Below are 21,157 nucleotides of genomic sequence, written 5' to 3' on the forward strand. Positions count from 1 at the left end.
TATGAAAGGCCATCTGTGATATTCTCAGTCCTGTCGTCCATGTCCTGCTATCACAGCACCAGATGGGCTTTCATCTTCCTGCCCCTCATGTGAGTGACAATTGGAAACAAAGAAACAGCATTAGCTGCAGCCTGAGAGAACATTTCCTCACAGTCTCACAGTGCATCACGCACAGAGGTGACCAAAGCTGGGCCTCTAAGCCTGTCAGAAGGGTCAATTACAGTAGCAGTGGTGTGTTGTGTGCACAAAGAGCTGGCCTTATTGTGCCTGCTTGCAAAGTGGAAAATATTTGACAGGCTCCTAATTAAAGGAGACACACGACTCCGCAACTCACAAAGCTCGAGGTCAAGCTCAACAATACCCAGGTGCATTTGGGGCGCTAATCACCATTTTTACCTGCCTATCCCTGAAAGAATGCAGTCTAACGAGAGCACAGTGTGTCGGTATAGCACAAAATCAGGAAAGCACGCCGTGGTGATTAGCGTGGTCCCGGAAATAAACCGGCTACTGGGGGAAAAAAAGCCTTCAGCAGAGCTGCTTTCCTTTCTGTTTCGCTCAAAGTCTTTCAGACTGCTTGAGTGTGGCCCTGATAAAGAACAATGAAAATGAATGGTTATGGAATTAGGGTCTGTAATGCTCCGTCTTTATTGTTCCCACTCAGGGAAGAGTGATTACAGAGCCAGCTCATTAGTCACCAGTCTAGGTGCCTTTAGAGTAGCATTAAACTACACTGCTGTAAAAGTATCGCTACTTCAGTGAAATTATGACTCAAGCAGAAGTAAAACTAATGGCATTAAAAAAGTAAGTAGAGTGCCCAAACCCTCCTTATGTTCCCTGTAGACCTTAAGAGGAACTTCTTGATACATCCAGCATCTCCCATTATAAGAACTAGTTTGTTAGCGACTTAAGAGCTTCATTCAAACCCATGCATAGCCTGTATATTCCCACCAATTCTAACTCACAAATCTCTTTTGAAGAACACGGTTGGTTCTTTAGGGAGCCAGAAGTGTTTTTTTGATGGCATCGCTCAAAGAACCCTTTGTGGCATGTCCTTTTTAAGTTGAGGAAATAATGGCCTCTGCATGGGGTCTTCAGCTTTAGGGCTTCTGCTGGGTGAATTGAGAGCAACACTTGAAGAACTGATGGAAATGAAGTTTATATGGAGTGTAGGCTCTTAGGCACAAACTGGGAGGTGGGAGGTTCTTATGGTTGGGAAAGATTTATGCAGTTCTTATGTAAATTATGTAAATTCTTTAGCATTTAGAGATGCAGACTATGATTGATAAAGTCTAACACTGATGTATTTAGTCAATTAAGACAAACTAAAATCTTTGGACCTGGGAGAACATTTACAGTGAGTCCAAGAAGTATTTGATCCCTTGCTGATTTTCTTCGTTGGCCCACTAATAAAGACATGATCATTCTATACTTTTAATGGTAGATGTATTCTTACATGGAGAGACAGAATATTAAAAAGAAAATCCAGAAAATAAATCTAAGGAATATATATTAATTGATTTGTATTTCATGGAGTGAAATAAGTATTTGATCCCTTAGTATTCATTAGCAGTTCTGGCTTTTACAGACCAGTAAGATACTCCCAATCAACTTGTTACCTGACCTGAAGCCACCTGTTCTCACTAATCACTTGTGTGAAAAACACCTGTCCACAGAATCAGACAGATCACACAGATTTCAAGTCTCCAACATGGGTAAAACCAAAGAGCTGTCACAGGACCTCAGAGTCAGAATTGTTGACCTTCACAAAGCTGGAATGGGCTACAAAAAGATTAGTAAGGTGTTGGATGTGAAAGTAACAACTATTGGTGCAATTATCAGAAAGTTTAAAGAGTATAACATGACAATCAACAGACCTCGGCCCGGTGCTCCAAAGAAGATTTCGCCTCGTGGGGTGGCAATGATGCTGAGAACAGTCAGAAATCGTCCTGCAACCACTCGGCAGGAGTTAGCAAATTACCTGAAGGCAGCTGGGACCACAGTTTGCAAGGAAACAATTGGCAACACTTTGCGCAACAATGGATTCACATCCTGCAGTGCCCGAAAGGTACCCCTGCTGAAGAGAGCACATGTGGAGGCGCGCCTCAAGTATGCCAATGATCATTTGAAAGATGAACCAAGTTATTGGGAGAAGGTTTTGTGGTCAGACGAGACCAAAATTGAACTTTTTGGCCTCAACTCCACCCGCCATGTGTGGAGGAAGAAAAATGCTGCCTATGACCCCAAGAACACTGTGCCCACCGTCAAGCATGGAGGTGGAAGCATAATGTTTTGGGGGTGTTTCTCTGCCAAGGGTACAGGGCTACTTCACCGCATCACTGGGAAGATGGATGGAGCCATGTACCGCACAATCCTGAGGGACAACCTCCTCCCCTCTGCCAGGGATCTGAAAATGGGCCGTGGTTGGGTCTTCCAACATGATAACGACCCTAAACATACAGCAAAGGCAACAAAGGATTGGCTCAAGAAAAATCACATTAAGGTCATGGAGTGGCCCAGCCAGTCGCCAGACCTCAATCCGATCGAAAATCTATGGAGGGAGCTGAAGGTCAGAGTTGCCAAGCGACAGCCCACCAACCTTCATGATTTAGAGAGGATCTGCAAAGAAGAGTGGGCCAAAATTCCCCCTGGTGTGTGTGCTAAACTTGTGGTTAACTACAACAAACGTCTCACCGCTGTGCTTGCAAACAAAGGCTTTGCCACTAAGTATTGAGTGTGTTTGGCAAGAGGGATCAAATACTTATTTTCCTCATTGAAATACAAATTAATTAAAATATATTCTTTAAAATTATATTCTGGATTTTTGTCTTGATATTCTGTCTCTCCATGTTAGAATATATCTACCATTAAAAGTGCAGAAGGATAGTGTCTTTATTAGTGGGCAAACAAAGAAAATCAGCAAGGGATCAAATACTTCTTGGACTCACTGTAGATGGTGTACATTGTTGCAGTCACAACAAATCCTCATATGTCTGAAATGCAAATTTTACAGAAGAAAAACGACTCAGGTTTCTGTGGTGAGAACAGGAAGCAGGGATAACAAGGGGGAACCAGGTCTTTCTATTTGCTCTCCAAAACCACCAGTAAACCTACACGTGTCTTCTGGGTTTTTATATGTAATGCTGGTGAAATGGTGCTAAACCATACAAAGTGGAGTTTTCTGTAGGGACATGCACCTCTCCACCACGAGTGGCCTTTAAAACTTATTTTTAGGCCAAAGCCTGCTCAGATATTTAAAACCGACACCAGTCAGCACATTCATAAACATTTTATTACCATTATAGAACAGACATTTGGTTCTTATGACCCCTCTGTAAACAATTAATCACGTAGGTTGGTGTAGCATAGTGGGCAACAACTCTGGCCACCCCATGATAGACTAGGATTTAATAGTACACACTTAAAGAGTCCCAGGGCAAGACTCCCAATGCTACATTCTCCTACCTGTGTACCATGATTCACATGTGAACCACTCTGCATAAGAGTCAGAGCAACAACCAAACTTCAGAAATGTAGCAACTCTGCCTGGTTACGTTTCATAGCATTTCAGGCCAACCCACTCCGAATCGTAAGCATGATATATTATGTATGCAATCATTTTTTGTAACTATTTTGATGCTACAGTGAGGTGATGTTTAAAGAGCTCTCTTTTAGAGACGCTGTATTCGTTTTAGTGGCTGCCCTCTGTGGCTGTGATTTCTTTTGCTGAGGCCATTGGTCTTAATGTTGTTCGTAAGTCTCTGGTATTGCAGAATGACAGTCTAATCTGCTGTTCCTGATTGGAGCTTTGATGCACTGTGATTTGAAGGAGATGACATGCAGGTTACAAATGAGATGGAGGCATGTGCCTTAATCTCTAAACCCAGGTTTTTTGATGGATCTGTTGGAATAATATATCTGACTCCGTCTCATTTGACCTTAGGAGTGCTCCTCTTCACAAACATTACATGATGTGACGCAGAGCTATTCACGGCAGGTTTTGCATGCTTGGTAATGGATTGCCTTACCACTTGGGGGTCAAGGACAGCATGCTGTTATTATAAGCAAATTGGGAAATGATGTGTTTTATAGCCAAGAGGCAAAACTCCACCATCAGGATTTGATACATAGTGCTTTTAGATCATTATTATGACGTTGAAAACACCAACAAGCAAACAAACAAGTACCATAATATTAATAATGATAATCATAATAACATGCTTTCAATTATTATATAATATATGTTTTGATGTGTCTGATAATCTATAAAATATTGAGTTGATGATATACTAAATGTATTGGGGGGGGGGGTGGTTCCTGAAATGATGGTTTGTGCTCCATCCAATACTTTTGGGATGAGTTGGGGATGAGGTGGGGTGGTGATCATCCAACATCCTGACCTCACTAATACTCTTGTCATTGAATGCAATCCAATCTTCACAGCAAGAACCAATTAGAAAGCCTTTCCTGGACAGTAGAGACAACTGTTTAATACATTTGAATGAGTTGGTGTCCTAATACTTTTGTCCATAAAGCATACCTTTCCTTATTGCAGCTTTTCTGATGCATCAGGCCAAGCTAGTTAAGGCCTGTGATCTCTTTGGGTGCCCAAACTTTTGCTCCTTTCCTTTCCTTAATTTAAATTCAAAGTTTCATCTTTAACTTCATGCCTTTTCTCCTCACTTAGTTCTTCACAATAACAGACATTTTGACCAAGTGTGCCCAAACTTCTGAGTGACACAGTAATTATATTAAGACCTAATGATCCTTTCGGCCATAAAAGCAACAGCCCACATGCCACACATTCATTAAGTTAATGCAATTGTGTCTTTTGTCTCTGCTTATAGACAAGGAGCTGTCAGCTGGGGTTAGGTAAGATGTTTGACAGGTGTGGCATGTCTGTGGACGAGTCTGCAGGTCCTGCAGGTCCTGCAGAATGGCCTCAGGTGTGCCCATGCTCTCTTCTCATGTGCTGTGACTGCCTGTCCTATATGCACAGCACCTGTCACTGTCATTCCTCTTAGCACCCGCTAATCTAGTTAGTAATTTGCTGTCATCTTGCCTCTGTGTGGGAGCTGATGATAGGAGACAGGGAGGAGGGCAGGCTTTCCTCCTCAGTCTGACCACTTATTAGAGGTGTCTTTTTGGAAATGGCCACATTAACATATAGATATCTTGCAGAATATTGCTCAGAAAGTCTTAACCACGTGTTAATAAAGCAGCTCCTGGATCAGCTTTGCTCATCTCTCACTCTGGCTCTGGCTCTCGCTCGCTACGTTCCTCCCTCCTGCTTTTCTCTTGCTTCTTCTCCAGCTTTCCACCAGTTCTCAACCACCAACATCTTCACCCAGCAGTGTCACTTTTGTGTGATTTTATCTTTGTGTCATCGGCTCATGTTAGCTAGATAACACAGGGTTTTAAAAGGAGCAGTTTACTGTTACACTGGTTATATTTAGACACTCAAGCTGGTGTTATCAATGCCCATTTTTATCAGCTAGCATAAATAAAGCCTATGCTAATGTAACTGATGCTTTTGCTAGTGTAATGAATGCCTTTGCTTCAGTGGCCTAATATGTGTTGTTGGTCGGTTATACAGTAAAGTGTCTCTAACCAATACACACAGCTTTTAGCTATCATTACCTGATAGCTAGTTTAAATACTTTGTTTGGCTTTGGGAAAGAAGTGGTGGTATTATTGGAGAGCGCCGGGTTATCAATAACAGGGTTATGGGTTCGATTCCTGGGCTTGGCAAGCTGCCCCTGTTGGGCCCTTGAGCAAGGCCCTTTACCCTCTCTGCTCCCCGGGTGCTGGAGTTGGCTGCCCCTAGCTCACTAGTGTGTGTGTGTGAGTGTGTGTTCACTACCACAGATGGGTTAAATGTGGAGGACATATATCACTGTACACTGTACAGTGACAAATACCTGCACCTAACCTAAATGTAGTGCCTGTACTGAATTGGCCTGTCCTGTCTTGTAGTTCTGCTCAGCATTCCAGGATAAATTTGACTGTCAAAGGGGGTCTAATGACGCCCCTGTCTGACACCACTCTTGGTTTCGTAAAGAACATTGAACGAATAGTTCTTCTCCGTTTCCGTAAACACGTGAGCAAAGAACCTTTTAAAACTTTATATAACCCTAACTACATTTAATATACACTACATGTCCAAATGTTTGTGGACACTCCTTTATAACAAATGCATTCAGCTACTTAAAGGTGCACACAGGGGCCTGGAGATGCCTATGCTCAATGCCAAACATCAGCAATAGAACATCAGTGAAGCAGTGGACTGTGTTCTATGGAGTGCTGGAGCTCCATGCAATGATTTGGGATGAGTTGGGGTGGCGTTTGTGATCCAGACCAGATCAATCAACATCAGTACCTGACCTTACTAGTGCTCTAGTGGCTCAGTGCAATCAAATCCTCACAGTAGTGCTCCAACATCTAGTGTAAAGCCTTCCAAGAAGGACAGAGTTGGTCATTGCAGCAAAGAGAGGACAACCTGCCCTTGATTTCAGAAGAAACCATGGAAAAATAGATGTCTGAAAGCCTTGGGAGATGCAGTGTACCAACGTTGCTTTTCCCAACAACCTCTCCTGTGCCCTGTCTGGGTGTGTATCTGTGTTGGGGCTCAAAATTTAGATTTTTTTGGCCTCACATTCAGATACTAAAAGTCTGAGAGAATAAGCTTTTAATTCTATGGGTTTGTTTTCCTCATTCCATAAAGATGCTGAATCAAGTGTTTTATGAGCTCGTTCTTCTGGTAGAGAACCATCTGCCATCTGAGTCCACTGTGACCTCATTACGATGGGCCTGGAGGTGAGCCCCTAAACAAGCAGGATTACACACTGACAGAGGAACGGACACACCGTCAAGAAGATTAACTGTTTGCTTTCTCTGATATTACTCTGGACCTAGAAGAGGGTGGGAATCATTCTTACACAGAGGGGCTAGACTACTTGACTCAGGGCAATGTCTTGCTGTCTTGAGGTTTCTTAGGGACACCTAGTACACCAGGGCCCCCTCAAATATGCCTGTACATACACAGTATAACTTCACTGTCAGTCATCATGTTAGCATTGTGATAGCTGTAAGATTAGTAGTGAGATTGTAGAAAGGTCAGACTCAGAACTGAAGGCAGTTGTTTAAACACTATGTCCAAAGCTTTGTGGACACCCCTTCTAATGAATGCATTCAGCTACTTTAAGCTGCAGCCATTGCTGACAAAGATGTGCAAATGTCCCCGTAGAGAGGTACTGTCATTAGAACAGGACTCTCTGGAGCAGATAAACGTGAACCAATTGGGATCATGCCAAAAGCCAGGCATGTATATTGGGCTGTGGAGCAGTGGAAGAAGTGTGTTCTCTGGAACACTTTTGGGATAAGTTGGGGAGTTGGGGATGATGAGGTGGGGTGATGATCATCCAACATCCTGACCTCACTAACGCTCTTGTCTCTAAATGCAATCAAATCCTTACAGCAAAGCTCCTCCAAAATCTCGTAGAAAGCCTTCTTCCCTGGACAGCAGAGACAGTTACACCAACAAACACAGGATAAACCCTTGATTTGATGAAGACACTAAATCAATGATTCAGCAGGTGTCCCAATACTTTTGTCCATATAGTTTATATTTGTACTGCATCTAATCACTTAATACCCCTTTAGCTGTAGGCATGTTGCCAGGCTCCCTGCAGAAAAGGGAAGGAAACTATTGTAATTGTATCTTGGGTGCCTCCAGCGTGCCCCTCACATTTGTGCTTGAGTGGCCTTCCTGCTCAGGTGTCCAGAGTGACAGTTACCATGGTGACAAGAGTTGCATTTTTTGCTCTAATCCAGTTCCCAACAAGCATGAACCAATCAAGAACCCTGAACACCGTAACCCTTTGTATTGGACGCTGGGACCTTAGAATGTGGGCAAATTGGAAAATTGTCCTGGCCAACACATGGAACACTGAAAGTTATTAAGTCTGTTTAATTAAAATCTCCTGTTTGGCCGAAGTGGTTTTCCACACTGGTGTAGCGGCGTGTCACTTGCCAAAGTCAGAGCACTGATTAGAGCAGTGTGTAGAACAGCGATTTCCAATTCTGTTTGCAGAGACCCACAGTTAGGACTGTGATACACAGAGAGAGCTCCAGCAGAAATCACTACTGATCGTGTCCTACACAATTTCCCCCTTATCATAAATGAAGTCAGTCAGCGAAACATGCTTTGTATCTGAGGTTTGCTTCTTTTGCACTGAAGCAATGGTGCTAATGTAGCTAAGAAGTAATGCACAGTATATGCTATGGATGTCGTGGCTGTGGACAGGGGCGTAGTACAAAATACTGGGCCCTATGCACAAGCAGTGCCCATAACCACAACCACTACAACTTGAGTGTCTTAAAATAAAAAAATCATTAGATATATATTTGAAATTTTAATACATACATAAATAAAATAAAAAGGTCAGGTAAAGCTTAACAGATTTGTGCCTGTTTACATTTGTGTTAAGGCATTTTTTTTGCTGTTGGTGGCTGTGGTGGTAATGTAGATGCAGGTACATGTAGACCTATAGTGGCTGTGAGAAGGCGGGGCTTAAGGAGTTTGACCAATGGCTGATGTAGATGCAGGTACATGTAGGCTAATAGTGGCTGTGAGAAGGCGGGGCTTAAGGAGTTTGACCAGTGGCTGATGTAGATGCAGGTACATGTAGGCTAATAGTGGCTGTGAGAAGGCGGGGCTTAAGGAGTTTGGCCAGTGGCTGATGTAGATGCAGGTACATGTGGACTAATAGTGGCTGGTAGAAGGCGGGGCTTAAGGAGTTTGACCAGTGGCTGATGTAGATGCATGTATATGTGGACCAATAGTGGCTGGTAGAAGGCAGGGCTTAAGGAGTTTGACCAGTGGCTGATGTAGATGCATGTATATGTGGACTAATAGTGGCTGGTAGAAGGCGGGGCTTAAGGAGTTTGATCAATGGCTGATGTAGATGCAGGTACATGTAGACTAATAGTGGCTGTGAGAAGGCGGGACTTAAGGAGTTTGACCAGTGGCTGATGTAGATGCATGTATATGTGGACTAATAGTGGCTGGTAGAAGGCGGGGCTTAAGGAGTTTGACCAATGGCTGATGTAGATGCAGTTACATGTAGGCTAATAGTGGCTGTGAGAAGGCGGGGCTTAAGGAGTTTGACCAGTGGCTGATGTAGATGCAAGTACATGTAGACTAATAGTGGCTGTGAGAAGGCGGGGCTTAAGGAGTTTGACCAGTGGCTGATGTAGATGCAAGTACATGTAGACTAATAGTAGCTGGTAGAAGGCGGGGCTTAAGGAATTTGACCAATGGCTGATGTAGATGCAGTTACATGTAGGCTAATAGTGGCTGTGAGAAGGTGGGGTTTAAGCAGTTTGACCAATGGCTGATGTAGATGCAGGTACATGTAGTGGCTGTGAGAAGTGGCTGTAAGAAGGCGGGGCTTCAGGAGTTTGACCAGTGGCTGATGTAGATGCAGGTACATGTAGTGGCTGTGAGAAGTGGCTGTAAGAAGGCGGGGCTTCAGGAGTTTGACCAGTGGCTGATGTAGATGCAGGTACATGTAGACCGATAGTGGCTGGGAGAAAGCGGGACTTGAACATGCTGGTTTAAAGCTGTATAATCCACACACAGAATGTACAACAGTGGATTTATGTGGTATAAAGGTGACTTTACACCATTCATTAATCATTTCTAAGTGGTTCAGAGCAGAGGAGAATGGGTCACCCTTTGTGAGCCTTGCTTCCTGATAAGGTGCTATGGTTTCTTCCTCCAGCCCTGAGGGCTTTCTTCTTGCCACTATCTTCAATGGGTTGCTCACATGGAGTTACATTATTTCAGGGGGGTTTATTTCTGGATTTCTGTAAAGCTGCTTCATGACATCAGGTTGTAAAAACCACTGTACAAATACATTTGAGTGGACTTGACCTTGTCTGCTGTTGCCACTTCATGTCGTTTGGCTTTTGCAGATGGAGCGTTGTCTGAGTGGTAGGAGTGCACTAGAACCAGCGGCAAGTGCTGGGCAGGCAGACTTACATGAACCACATGGTAGTAGAGGCTGTGTCAGCACCTGCCACAGCCAGAGACGGTCGCCTCCTGTCAGCTGCAGATACGCAGTGAGTGGCACATCTGCTCTGACTGGTTGCCTGTGAGTGACAGCTGTCAGTCATGCTGTATTTAACAGCACTACGATGACTGCCTCAGCTCAGCCTCATGGCTTATTTATAACAGGCCAGCGTGATGTTTATGGATGCTGTTTTGTAGCATATTGAACAAAAAATATTATTTGTTCACCTCAAGACCTAAATTCTTAATCTAGCAAGATGGTGTGTAGAACCCTGACAGTTACTTTCTTATCCTGGCTGCATGTTTCGCATATTTAAGGGGTCATATTAAACACCTTGTATATTAATATGTGATTCAGTGCACCAGAAACACTTGTAATTCATCTGTACATGACCATTTTCCCTTCTTCACAATTTTTTGTCACTGTGCTTGAGATATATGATATGTAAATGGATTCTGCTCTGATTGGCTGCTCTGCATGGCACCTCCAAAAGGATAATAGTGGAATTTACAGAGTGGAAACTGAATACTGCAACTCCCTACCGGATGGTCTTCCTTTCTGTAGCCGCTGCCCACATCAGATTCAACCCTCTGACACTGGCCTACAAAGCCAAGAATGGACCAGCTTTTCCGTATTTGATGACAATGGTCAAAAGCCATCTGCAACAAGAGTCCTTCGAGCCCCTTCATGCATGGCTTGCCTTGACCCACCATCTTTCAAGATCCAGGACCAGCATCCAGGCTTTTTTCTGTCCTGGCACCGAAGTGGTTGAACGAATATCCCCCGGGTGTCCGGACGGTGTCTTCAAGCATTGACTGGAGACCCACCTCTTTCAAGAGTGTTGTGGTCTCCATACTGACTTTTGTGTTCAGTAGTATCTAAGCTAAGAGGTATCTTTTGGATCCTAGCCGATACAAACTAGATAAGGGTGTTTTCTCAGTAAACAGTGAAGCACTTTTGTAAGTCTGTAAGTCTGTGTGGAGAGTGTGCAGAAAATGCCCTGTTTACGTGTGTTTTCTGTGGAGGAAACACACGTAATTTGACCAGGAGTACCAAACTTATGCATATCACTGCTGTATAAATGGACCAGACTCACTTGATTCTGAACACTGCTGTTTGTCTGAGTGTTCTGTAGAATAGGCACCCAGCAGAGGGCGATGTTGTGTTTGCTGGTGAAGGAGGATGGACTTATGTTCCTCTGTCAACATCAATTCTTTCCAAGGCAGAAGCCTCACAGACTTCAGAGCAGCCACCTCTGACCCTGTGGGGACTGCAGATGACACCCTGACTGGAGCTGTCTCTATAAAGGGTCCCACTGGATTTCATGTTGTTCAAGGCCTACTTTAAACTTTTGTGTGGTTTTATGTTTCACAAACAGTCATAAATAAATGAACATTTCTTAACCTCTCTTTATCCCTTAAAACAGGCTGTTTTCTGTTTTTTCCTGCCCAATTTTAGATTACCCAGCCCACTTGTTAGTACTCTATGCAGCAATGCTCCCGACACTGGGAGGGAGGGGACTGACAACCAGCCACTGCCTCTTTTTGAATGGCCACCAATGCAACCTCACCATACACGGAGGAAAGTGCTGGGTATCCAGCACTGATGCATTCACTAGCGACTTGGGGGTGGGGGGTGGGGGATGATGGGGCAAGCAAGCCATCTACCCACCTGGAGGTAGGTTTCATGGGTCCTTTAAGCTAGACCATACTAGCGCTTATTAGCTTGGCAGTCCATGCTTTTCTTTTTGGATCTTTTCTGAACCTCTTGCTCTTTCCCACCTCCTTTCTCCCTCTAGATGCTGTAAGGAACACCTGAGACCAGTCCACCAAACAGCCTGTAATTTAAAGCCACAGTTTGATGTTTAACCCCTTAAATAGCCTATGGGCCACTGCAGGGCTTCATCACAAACTTCAAACAGGGGTTAGACTCCTAAGCACCAGGCAATGTATTCATAACCATTTTGGTTTGTGTAGCATACTGGGCATCAACTCTGCCTTCCCTTGGCAGGCTAGAGTTTGATTCCCCAGCTTGACCACACTACACCAATACGAGTCTGTGGGCTTGACTTTTCTTCAGCAGGGATTTTCAAAGCCCATGCTTTGAGCATTTAAATGTTTGCCATCCTTAAACACACCGGACTCAGCACACAAGGCTCTTAAGTAGACATTGAGCTGAATCAGGTGTGCTAAATAAGGGAAACCCAAAACATGTGTATAGTGTAAAGTCTACAGGACTGGGGTGGGACCCTCCTGTCATGCAATGTCAGAAGTAAATGTCAGTAAATTGTACATTTCCATTACAGTAACATTGATCTAATAGCTCCGGTGCAACACTGCAGAAGCAAACTTTGGGCATTAGCGCTGATTGGCTACATTTGGGATAACTGGACTGACAAACTACCACTAAACACACACTACAGGCAGGGAGATGGTGAGGCTGTTTGATGCCTGACGTGTTAAGGAGAATGAACCTCTCTGTGAGAGACCAAATATGGCGTACATCATTAGCTTGTGTCAGGAGGAAGCTGATGCTGTCAAAGGCTTTGCTTGAACCTTGTGATAAACAAGGTAGGCTTCCTCAGTGTGTTGTACTTAACATACATTTGATGTTCTCCAGATGACAGCTGCAAAGACAAATACTTCAGCGCCAGAGTGGCAGTCCAAGCACGTTTGTGTGGGAATGATTACACAAGAGCGATGTGTTTCCTGCTCCAAAGTCTACTCAGCAGTCACTGAGGCTTACCTAACCAAAAGTCATCCTTCATGCCTCCCTGAAGTTCATCACGGACAGACGTGCTGTTTGGAACTCATCTGTGGGAACTCATAAAGTTTTCACAACTTGGTAAAACTGTGTGGCTTTGAGTCAACACAGTCAAGTGCATAAAACACGTACCGATCCACTCATCTGGTCTGTTTGGATTTGCACCCTATTACAGAAATCATGACCTATATATGGATCAGTTATCTTGCAGTGTTGTTCGACTTCTTTTGGTAAATCAGTCGTCCTGTTTACTCATAAGGTCAGATAGGGTTCTATCACTTCAGAGAATTATTAAAGGTCAAACCTCAGGATTTTTAAACCCACACATCGCTGTGGGCTAAAGTGTTCCGTTAGATGACCACCTGACTGACTCAGATAGTGTGACCTTAAATATGACTTTAATGTTAAATATAATTTCATATGATTGATTACATTGATCACAATAAGTAGCCCAGAGCACACTGACCCAGGGTTCTCCAGCAAACACCAACACATCTCGTGTTAACAGTTTAGACTGTTCCATAGTCCAAACTGACAAGTTAAAACAATGTGAATTGAGGAGAATGTTCTAAAAACAGAATGGGCGGGACATTCTAGATTCAGTGTGAACAGTGTAAGTGGGTGTAAACAGGGGAAATTCTACAACGGTCTAAATACGGAGAACACTAGAACAGTGATTGGTGAGAACTTTCTGTCTCAACAATTCACACTGTTCTAACATGGCTCCATATTTTTAGAATGGTGTGAGTGTCGTAGTCAATCTAGAAATGTGTGAGACATTCAATAACCGTGTGAGTGGAGGAGACAGTGTAGAACAGAGTGTAAAAAGAAGACGTTTAAAAACGGTGTGAATATAGGAGACGTTCTGGCACTAAGCGAATAATAGGAGGTATTCTAGAACAGTTTGAACAGAATAGGTTAGTAATTCTAGAACAGTATGAATGGAGGAGACATTCTAGAACAGTGTGAATAGGTTAGTCAGTCTAGTATAAATAGAGGATACATTCTAAAACAGCATTAATGAATGAGACCTTCTAGAACAGTATAAATAGAGGATACATTCTAAAACAGCATCAATGAATGAGACATTCTAGAACAGTGTGAATAGGTTAGTCAGTCTAGAACAGTATAAATAGAGGATACATTCTAAAACAGCATTAATGAATGAGACATTCTAGAACAGTATAAATAGAGGATACATTCTAAAACATCATCAGTAAATGAGACATTCTAGAACAGAATAAATAGAGGATACATTCTAAAACATCATCAGTGAATGAGACATTCTAGAACATCATCAGTGAATGAGACATTCTAGAACAGTGTGAATAGAGGAGACATTCTAAAACATCATCAGTGAATGAGACATTCTAGAACATCATCAGTGAATGAGACATTCTAGAACAGTGTGAATAGAGGAGACATTCTAAAACATCATCAGTGAATGAGACATTCTAGAACAGTGTGAATAGAGGAGACATTCTAAAACATCATCAGTGAATGAGACATTCTAGAACAGTGTGAATAGAGGAGACATTCTAAAACATCAGTGAATGAGACATTCTAGAACAGTGTGAATAGAGGAGACATTCTAAAACATCAGTGAATGAGACATTCTAGAACAGTGTGAATAGAGGAGACATTCTAAAACATCATCCGTGAATGAGACATTCTAGAACAGTGTGAATAGAGGAGACATTCTAAAACATCATCAGTGAATGAGACATTCTAGAACAGTGTGACTAGGTTAGTCATTCTAGAACAGTAGAAATGGAGGAGACATTCTAAAACAGCATCAATGAATGTGACATTCTAGAACAGTGTGAATAGAGGAGATATTCTAGAACAGTGTGAATAGGTTAGTCATTCTAGAACAATGTGCATGGGGTAATTCTAGAATGGTCTAAACTGAAAGAACACCGGAACAGTGTGAATATAGGAGAACATTATTGAACAGCATGAATGTGGAATATTCTAGAAGGGTGAGAATATGAAACCATTCTAGAACGGTGTAAATGGAGAGTCTTGGGAAAAGCCATCATGAATTGATATTGACTTGTTCTTAAAGATTTTTCCTCAGTCATTTCCAGTTCCCACCTACTAGTTAAGACTCCCCCTATTACGCAACACTACCAGTGCAGGAAGACTGATGGCAAGCGTTTACTTCCACTTCCACTGAGACACATGAAGCACCACCACATCTATTCAAACTTCTGCCAAGGCAATGTCATTGGACAGCTGAACACGCTTGAAGGAGAACATTTATCTGCCAATGCTGTTACATCAGCTAACAGATGTCTCTGCTCACTAGCATCCTACCCACCCAGAGAAGGCGAGGCCAGTTCTGCTTTCGTGGATGTCTGAGAACAGATGGCTGTGCCATCACTGAAGTTCGAGAGATGATATGATGGAGATCTTCTGATGATTGGGCCACTGCCCAGATGACTGTGCCGCTTTGGAGAACTCTGGAGAACATTTTTACAAAGTGTTTTTTTGGTGGTCAGAAATGCTGTTTCAGCACAAGAGAGTGCAGTGAATGGGGTATACTCTGCATACCTTGCCTCAAAACAGAAGGTTTGTAGAGAAACGCTGAATAGGTTAAAGGCAAAAAAAACCCCCAAAACATCAGAATATCAGAAAGAAGGAACACAGAAGCACATAAAAGAGTCATGTTTAGGTTGAGTGGGAAAAAAGGACAAATCACAGACACAGAGGAACAGAGAGTTGAAAGTAAAGAAACAAAGTGAACCTCTTTTGGGATCTGCTTTTGGGCTCTCAATCTTCTGCTTCCTTTAATAGCTTCAGTGGAGAGCCATTTTCTGATGCAAGCTGAATTTTCTAAAGATGCTGGTGGGAGCAGCTCTGCTGTGTAGTGCCTCTAAGCACCTCTCCCGGCATTCGTTAAAGAAGCGTTCCTGCACCAGACTTTGTACACAACATAAAAGGTGAAACAGCTGGGGGGTTCGTCCGGGATAAGTTTATGACGTGTGGGGTCTTCGTTTATGTTTGCAACTCCGTCACTTGCTGACTTCTGCTAACAGCAAAGATATGGAGGAAAGTTATGGATGTCGGTACAGGCAGGTCATGTGTGCAGAAAGCAAATGAGCCGTGGTACAATTCAAGGGCAGTGCTGTGCTCAGGCATCTTCCCGACTCTCGAGGGTCTCGAGGGTGTTTTAATCCTGTTATTATTATTATTATGAATTATGTATGTGTGTGATGTGTGTTTGTACGACTTTCGTTAATTGAATCTTCATGTGAGGAATAATTTGATAGGCTACAGTAAATCTGTGAAATTGTTTTTGGATTTTTCCACAGAAAGCAACAGCGTTCTTGTAAACAACTTCATCAAATGAAGTGGTCAAACAAGGAGAAATTAATCATTGGAAAAGAAAGGCCATCATCTTCATTTTCAGAGTGGAAAACTGATTTGAGCACTGGAGGGATGGATCAGCAAGAGGCCATGAATCCTAAAATCTATACTCTATTGTCTCTCTCTCTCGCTGCCTAGGTTGAAAACAGCGCCTTATCTTTTAGGCACTGATACGAAATACATAAATATATTGCTGGGGAAGGTGGTGGGGTGTGTTAGGGGATGGGGATGGGGATGGGGTGGGGCGGGGGGTAGCGATTACTGTGCAAGTGAAGAAATAAATTAAAGCTGGCTGTGGTATTAAACATTAAAGAATCGATAGACGCACAAAGCTAAAGCCGCCAGTGACGGCCATCCATACATCATCTGAGCATTTTGGCTATTGAGTTCTGTTGTTTTTGGATGCATTGAAGTCACTGGTCGCAATAATGTCATAAATAAAAGCGTCTGAATAATACACAGCACTGTGGATAGATATTGACACAAATGTCAATGCGGTATGAAATGAGGTAGTACATCACACGAAACAAACAGAGCTCTCAGGAGGGAATTGAGTTACTGAGGAAAGTGTTACAAAGCACAGACAATGGAGACATAACTTACTAAAAGAAAAAAGAAGGAAATGTCCTATAGTGCTGAACATCATCTAGCTGAGCCTAAAAAAACTGAGTCTGGGTTCCTTCAGACTTGATTCTGCTCCTCTCCCTTTCTTCTCTGCCCTGAGCTAATAGTCTGTTATACGCTAGCCATGTTTAAAGGCCTCTGCTGCTATCTGGCTAATCCAACACTGACACTTGCAACCAAACTTACCATTTTAACATTCGCTAAATGTGCAAAAATAGCCAAACACCCCCTCTAATGACATAATTCAGCTATTTTATAGGTCATAAATCAAATTGACAAGGTTCTTCACCTCAGTTTTACCTCAAGTTGATAATCGGACAAATCTTTGCTGCTCAAACTGCATCCAGGTCCTTGTTAAAGTCACACAAAGTTGTTAATGAGGTTTAAAGCACAGTATGACTTATTTTGAGCCGTAAAAAAAAAAAAAAATTGTGTAGCTGAAACTCAACACAACGGCTGTCGTCAAATATGGCTGCCCCAATGATTCAAAGGTAAAGGTGCACGTATTTGTCACTGTACAGCAAAATGTGTCCTCCGCATTTAACCCATCTGTGGTGGTGAACACACACACACTAGTGAACTAGGGGCAGTGAGCACACACACACCCAGAGCGGTGGGCAGCCAACTCCAGCGCCCGGGGAGCAGAGAGGGTAAAGGGCCCAACAGTGGCAGCTTGCCGAGCTCGGATATCGAACCCACAACCCTGTTATCGATAGCCCGGCGCGCTAACCGTTTTAAAGTTTTACATTTTGTTCATTTTTGGAATCTGCGTGACCTTAATGAAGACCTGGATGCTGTTTGTACACAAAACAGGTTTTGGGGGGATTATTGACATCTAGTGTTAGCCAGCAACATTAGCATTAAAGCTCCAGTTTACTACTAAAAAAAGCAAAGATCGGACATGTGTTGACTGATTAGGCACAGGTGGAGCAGTGAGACAGTGCTGTCAGTATTAACAGAGCTCCATTCAATACCTTTGGGATGAGCTAAAGTGCTGTGATCATCATCTGTGATCCAGAACTAATGATCCAACATCATTACCTGGCCTGAATGCAATCAAATCCTCACAGCAATGTTCACCAACACCCAGTTGGTGTCTTCTGAGAGGAGTAGAGAGAGTATAGTGCATCAGAAGTTTGAAGTTCTCAGTCCAACTCCTCAGAAGGTCCTTGCTGGTGTGGCTGGAATTAAATCTGTGAATCAGACTTTCTTTAATTGAAACTGGGGGAGGTGATGATGATGATGATAATGATGATGATGATGATGATGATGAAGGTGATGATGATGCTACATAAACTGCCAACTTGGCAACGGTTTCCTAGACGCTTATTTTGTAGCCGTTGCTTGGCAATGCCAGCGTCCCTGGAGAGGGCGCGAGAATAGAAGCAGGGATGCTCGAGCTCTGTTCCAACCCGTGATGAGAAGTTTGAATCACTCGAGCGAATCGGTTCTTGCGAACTGCTCGTTTCGATCAATCGAAAGCCCAGCTCAGCGAATCTTTGATTCCAGTCAAGTCCCGTTGACTCTCATTCTGTTCGTATAAACAATGGATTCGAGTCAGACGTGAACAATAGCCTAGTTCTGCCCATAAATGCAAGTTGGAGCCGTGTCTGTAAAGCACACATAAAACAGCTGACTAAAAGAAGCCAAATGATCCCAAGGGATTCATAATATATGATATTTTTAAAAATAAATAAATAAATAAATAAATAACAACATTCATATTAGAGGCTTTCAGTCTAAATGTCAGACGTAAGCATCGTCTCCACACAACTCCACCAAAGCGTTCGGTTCAATTTCTCTCGCCAAACGGCTCTTGAAATGAATCAGTGGACAAGAACCGATTCCTTAACGAGTCGGACATCGCTCATTTCAACTTCACAACTCACCGCTCGGAGGAGAAGAGGCGCCTCGGGAGGTTCACACACAACACGACGTTGGACAGACGGTGAAGTTGGTTATGGGGGTCAGCGGGCGACGTCGACTCAGACTATTTATGTTCGGGTGCTCCTGAGGTGTGTTTATTTTGAGCCATGTTCGAGTTTGGGACTCGCTTTCGCCTGACTTGCTGAAACACATTTGGCGACTCGTTGAATTGACTTGAACGCAAAGTGGGACTCGCAAGTAGATACACGGACTTTCTCAGCCTTATGAAGACACCTGAGGTCAGTTTGGGTTGTTATTTTAATTCCAGGGTGTGCAGAGAATGAATATTTTGGGAGGTTTGTGGGGGGATTTGCGTCCTTGGCTGGTCCACGACTCGAAGGAATGAAGCTACAGCCCTGTCAGGACTTGAGTCCAGACGAAACTAACACTGGCTGATGAGCAATAATGAGGGTGATAAAGGATTTATGCTAAAGCCTAGGCCAAAATAAAGACATCTGTATTCAGGGAAATTACATCACATGTGTATTAGATGTCTCTGACTTGCACTGGTACTCACTGTACAAGCTCTGAGTAGCACAACTTTTCCACTGTACTACAATTCTGCTCATAATTACAAAGAAACCTGCTGTTAAGTGTCTAAGTATTGTAATAGATAATCCCCTCAAGTGGCACTGAGTTGTCTTTAAACACATTAGTCCTGTAGTTTTGCTCTGTAAATGTATGCTTGAAGTGGACAGATTAACTGCAGATATGTTATTTATCATATTTAAAATCAATTTCATTCTAATTGTAGGCAAATACTGTGCTTTTCACCACGAATGTTGTCACAAAGCAGCTTTACAGAGATCCAGGTCTAAGCCTCTTTTGAGTAAGCCAAAGGAGACAGTGTCAAGGAAAAAACTCCCTCAGATCAAGAGGAAGAAACCCTGGAAGGAACCAAGACTCTTTAACGGTGAGCTCATTCTCCTCTGACTGACACCGGATAGCACAAAGGATAACACAACAGCATCGAGAGTTTTAGTAAAGACAACTGGTTTGAGGAGAATATTTGAAGCCTCTGAGCACTGTTAGTCTGGAAAAATCACAATGACAACAATGTAGAAGAACAGACCACAGAGAGGTGGCTGTCCTGGTAGTTCTGATTAGTCCAGAGCATTACAGTCATTTGAATACCAGACCAATAAACAGACAAGGCTGAAACAGTCTGTCTGACTTCTGTGTAGAGGTCTGACCTCTTTTTCCTTTTTGTTATTGCCGTGTTTAGTCTATAGTTCTGCCCTGTGTTCAGATCTTCACCTTGATATCACTCACACGCTCCTTCAGACATTTGAGAAATCACGTTACGTAACATTACTCGACTGTTTTATGAGGACAGACAAAAGACACATTTCCTCTCTCTTCCCTCCTCCTGTCAGCGATTTGAGAGATCCTCTCTCAGATTCCTTTGAATTATTTCTCACCAGGCTATAAATAGGGGCTGTCGTACTCCCACCACTTTCTGCGCTGGAAATGGATGCAGTCTAAGAACAAGGCTTTAGTGGATCGGAGCTCTTTTCCAAGACGAAAGCAGGAGCTCAGCGTCTGATTGGTGCACGGACAGTTCTTTGGCCATTCGGTGGGTTTACCTATCACCAATTCTGCCAGAGAAATGAGTGTGATGGGTGACTGTTCCCAGGGATGTGCGCATGTAATTTTAATGTTTAGATTGGAAATACCATAAGTAGATCACATAGATGGTTTGAGGTAACTCTCGTTCTGGCATCTGTGAGCGGTTGTTCTTGTAATTTGTAAATGCAGCCAGAAAAAGTTCCTTTTGTGCCACAAACCGCAAGTCCCAAAGGTCTGATTTACCTCACAGGGACGCTGCCTCCCAACAGCCATCTGTCTCTAAACGATCAACAAAGATGATCCTTCAGAAAAAAAAGAAAATCTTTTGGCATGCAGAGCATGCCTGATGAACAGTGTAATAGATTTGTTATTAGGAATCACTCACAGTGTGCCATTTACAAAAGCCACAACGGTCTTCAGAGACCCATGTCTGGCCTATCAGACAACGGAAATGCTATCTGTCTGTCTCTTTTAATGAGGGAAAGGGCACCTTTTAATTATTCATCTGGGATGTCAAAGTATTCCTTAAAGGCGGTTATTCAGAGTGCAACCGGTGAATTATAAATGACTGAGAAGCAGTTTTCCCTCCCACGGAGGCTTGGTTGGTTGGTTACCCTTCCATCAGCATGTGAGAGCTTTTATACTAGCTGGCATTTACCGGTTTGGCGTTTCAATTGAAGGCCATTCCTGCGCCTGCCACTGTAGCGCCTAACGGCCTCCTTTAATTCTGAGGAAACAACACTTGTGGGATCTCATAAATTTTTTAGCACTATGCTAATGGCTGTTTGCTGCGTGTGGCGTGTATGCAGAGCTGCTTAAGGACAGGAACC

At 43.1% G+C, this 21,157-nt stretch overlaps 1 protein-coding gene across 2 annotated transcripts in view; it reads left to right on the forward strand.

Annotated features, from left to right (window-relative positions):
• The first annotated feature begins 18,735 nt into the window (after window positions 1-18,735).
• The window catches only part of LOC140541436 (carbohydrate sulfotransferase 8), a 66,322-nt gene continuing 63,900 nt past the window's right edge, over window positions 18,736-21,157 (forward strand). Inside the window, exons 1-2 of one of the 2 annotated variants that reach the window (XM_072664059.1) lie at window positions 18,736-18,997; window positions 19,555-19,671. The gene's annotated coding sequence lies outside the window, so the exon portion shown is untranslated. The remainder of the gene's footprint in view (window positions 18,998-19,554; window positions 19,672-21,157) is intronic. The other variant, XM_072664058.1, reaches the window with a different exon arrangement.

This window comes from Salminus brasiliensis, chromosome 19, assembly GCF_030463535.1.
Source record: "Salminus brasiliensis chromosome 19, fSalBra1.hap2, whole genome shotgun sequence".
Taxonomy (NCBI): domain Eukaryota; kingdom Metazoa; phylum Chordata; class Actinopteri; order Characiformes; family Bryconidae; genus Salminus; species Salminus brasiliensis.